We start from the raw sequence: 4014 nt of genomic DNA on the forward strand, positions 1-4014 counted from the left end.
AAAAACTATACACCCAGACAGACAATACAATAATACAGAGAGAGAGACATAAAGAGCTGGTCAGTCACAAAATCACAGACACAGGTCAACTAAAGGATGGTAGATTATTTGATCAAAATTGCACGCTGCCCTGTTTAGTTAAGGTGCAAGTGTTTAAGTATTGCACACAGCCCATTGCTAAAATTTTTTATAGTACTTTGCACAACCACAGAAAAAAGAAAAGAAAAAGTGCAAAGTAAGATTGCTAAATAACCTGGCTTATAAAGTGCTATTTCTACAATGTATTGCATGTGCCCTAAAAGGTAAAATTCTTTAGTGTATTGCATATTGCCTGTAGGTAAAATATTAAAATACTTAATTAATAAATAGTATTTTGCACATTGCCCATTGCACATTACAAACTATAGTAAATGATCACACACCTGTGTTGACCTGAGCCATGTCTTTAAATGGCCTTTAAAAGTAGTGAAGCTGGGGGAGTCTCTAACTGTGGGTGGTAGACTGTTCCACAGAACACTGCCCTTATATGAAAACACATTTGAACTGAAATAGGTTTTTCTAGCAGGCACCTCACAGTCACCTCTGGTTGTGGCCCTGGAGGAGCGAGATGTAAGAATTGACCTGTACCTAATATAGTCATTGAGTGGGGGTGGAGCTAAACCATGTAAAGTCTTATACATCAAACAGGCATTTCTAAATTTAATAAAATTCTGAAAGCTCAGTAGATTGTATTTGGAGAGAACATTGCAGCTGTGGTAAGTAAAGGGTTTCTTGTCTAATATTTTCAAAGCTTTTTTGTAGAGGGACTCTATTGGCTTAAGAGGTGTAACACCTGACAAAGACCAATATAATATATAAACCTAAATCTTATCTAAATTTATAAAATAAAATATATTATTAACTTGTATTTCAACCACGAGAAACCCACACAACCCTTACAAGGAAAGAGTGACCTCCTTAATGTTTTGGAGTTTAGAAAAAATAGTTGTTCAACATTACAAAATTGATAACTAAGCAAATTAGACTATAAGAAAGGGATTATGCAGTATTTTTATGCCAGCCTTGTTTTTCATGTAATCCATTTTGTGACATGTGCAGTTCTCTGCTCCAGTGTTAAATTAGACTTGGTTCCATATCTAGAAATATTAGTCCTGGGGGTGTTGGTTATCTGGCAAAATTTCATGCTTGTACCATAAAAGCAAACTATTTTGGTCCTTAACAGCTCCACTATAACAGTAGGGTGGACATAATTTAAAGCAGCAGTGATATCATATAGAAATCATTTCTCTATCAATAATCTTTAATATGGTTAAGGAAAGACTGGGCTTTTATTTTCGTTTAGCAGACAAAACTTCTTATGTTCAGATCCTTGTCTTTGTTTCTCTACAACAAACAAAAGTCTATTCATGGAGACTTGGGCTCAACAGACCTTTTGAAGAGAACAAACAAGAATTTGCAGGATGTGGTTGGTACATTCATGTAGTTTTAAAAAACATGACAATATCAAGTAATCCAAAGTATTCAGATTACATTACTCACCTTTAGTAACTTAATGGATTACGTTACAAACTACATTTCGGGGTATGTAATCTGTAATCTGTAGGGGAATACATTTTAAAAGTAACCTTCCCAACACTAACCTTTAATCATGACAAACCTAAATGTATAGCTCTAGAAGTGGTGTTTAGAAAATAATTACGGGAATACAGTCCTCATTGTCTTTGTAAATGCAGTTAAATCTGTCTGGCTCTATATCTAAGTACAAGGAGCCTAATCACCTCCTGTGTCCATTTGTCTAGCGGGCTAAAACTACAGCCTCTTTAAAAGTCCCCTAATTGGAGAGCGAACGATTCTAAACGCCATGATTAAAAAGTGCTTCCTTCTAGCACATCCTCCCTGGGCAGGAGCAGTGGTAGCAGCCGTGTAGATGGTGGGTGGCGAGGTTTGTGCTGTAAAAAAAAAAAAAAAAAAAAAAAAAAAAAAGACACTTATCCTTTGGCTGGGTCGTCATGGCAACCGTTTCCGCTGGCTTTCTCATGTTGCGCCGTACCATGTGTCATCCCGCGGTCACGGTAACAACCACTTCAAGTCATCCATGATCAATACAGAAGAGTGGTTTATAGAAAGAGTGATGTTGTGGAAAAGACGAGCCTTTAGTCGGGTCTTGGAGGTGCGTCGTCGTCATGGTAACGCGGCGAGTTGTTTTGCTTGGCTGACGGCACATCGGGGAAGGTGTGTGAGAGCAGAGGCTGGGGCGGCATTTCTATTGCAAATGTCACACGGGGTATTGTGCGGGTTCGGCAGCGTTGGTATTCAGAACAAGTCAGGTAGAACAGCGCCACATGTAGGACTACGAGATTAAAGGACCTGTAGTGTCCATTATTCAGGCAATTTAAAAGACGACATATTAAAGAGTCTGTACCTGACTTCGAGATAAGCGCTCTTCACATCATGTACTGCACGGTAAAGGCTCCTAAATGAGAGAGAGAAAAAAAATGAGACAGTAAAATACATTTTATTGATACTTTCTAGTGACATCAGGCAGGGAGTGTTTGACATGTATGTGTAAGGCAGAATGTTCAGCAGTTACCATGGTGAGGCGATGTCAGTGTCAAAAAGTACAAGTAGAAGAAATACATACATAATCAATTTGAAGAAACTTTTTTTCAGGAGCCGTTAACCTGCTAAACCCAGATAGTGCAGTTTAAAAAATAAAAGTACAAGGAACAGGGAATGTGCAATCAAAACTGCAAATACGTCAGGAGAATGTGCAATCAAAACTGGGCACATGTATTTCAAGAGAATGTGCAATCAAAACTGCACAAAGGTCAAGGGAATGTGCAATCAAAACTGCACAAAAGTGAAGGGGATGTGCAATCAAAACTGCACTTAGATAAGGGGAATGTGCAATCAAAACTGCACAAAAGTAAAGGGGATGTGCAATCAAAACTGCACTTAGATAAGGGGAATGTGCAATCAAAACTGCACAAAAGTGAAGGGGATGTGCAATCAAAACTGCACTTAGGTAAGGGGATGTGCAATCAAAACTGCACATAAGTAAAGGGGATGTGCAATTAAAACTGCACTTAGGTCAGGGGAATGTGCAATCAGAACTGGGCACATGTATTTCAAGAGAATGTGCAATCAAAACTGCACATAGGCTTAGGGAGTGTGCAATTATTAATAGAATACAAGATTGTGAAGAGCTTGCCTGTTAAGTGTGACTAAAAGGTCCTGTTGATGCATCACTCATGGTCATACTTGGTCTCTTATTTATTTATGTTCGATGGTGGATGTTTGTTTGGTGCTTTTGTTGTTGTGTTGTCTTTGTGATAAAGCATTTGATTCCTTGTCCCAAGACAAATTTCTCCCATGCGAGACAATAAAGGATTATCTTATCTTATCTTAATACGGGCATTCATGGTCCAATTTAAGAGTTCAATTTTCAACAAAAAGGTTGAAAATTTTCTCAGGTAATAACTTACACAGAAGTTCCTGGCAGGATTAAATTTATTCATCCAATCAGGCACGTTGTTACGAAGTATCATGGGAAATTAACTGACTGACATTATCCCAAACGCTTCATCTGACTTTCTCTGTGACATGTTCAAGAGTGAAGTAAAACCAAACAACAGGAAGAAATTTGGGGACCATAAATATACAACTGCGAGGCACTATCCCAGAGAGTTGTTTCTGTGTCATGGTGCATAAGAGTGACAGAAAAGTGGGCCAGGCTAAAATTTCAAACTAAAACATGTTCCTGGCTCATAGTTTGAAATCAAGTAATGCCAATTAAAGCAGGCCTATTATCCAAAATCAAATTTTCAGAGCTTTTAATTATGTTGTATCATGATGATGATGATGTTGTAGTTGTTTCCCCTTATTTACTCTCTCAAAGTTGTAGGAGTTGGAGTGATTTGTGTATTTCTGAGTAATCTTTAATCTTTTATTTCCAAGATGACATATAGCGGATACTTACATTGTTTTCCAGTTTTGTTTTCTTAATCTGTGACA

The sequence above is a fragment of the Boleophthalmus pectinirostris genome, unplaced genomic scaffold, assembly GCF_026225935.1.
Source record: "Boleophthalmus pectinirostris isolate CB_2022bp ecotype Guang Dong unplaced genomic scaffold, ASM2622593v1 HiC_scaffold_23, whole genome shotgun sequence".
NCBI lineage: Eukaryota > Metazoa > Chordata > Actinopteri > Gobiiformes > Gobiidae > Boleophthalmus > Boleophthalmus pectinirostris.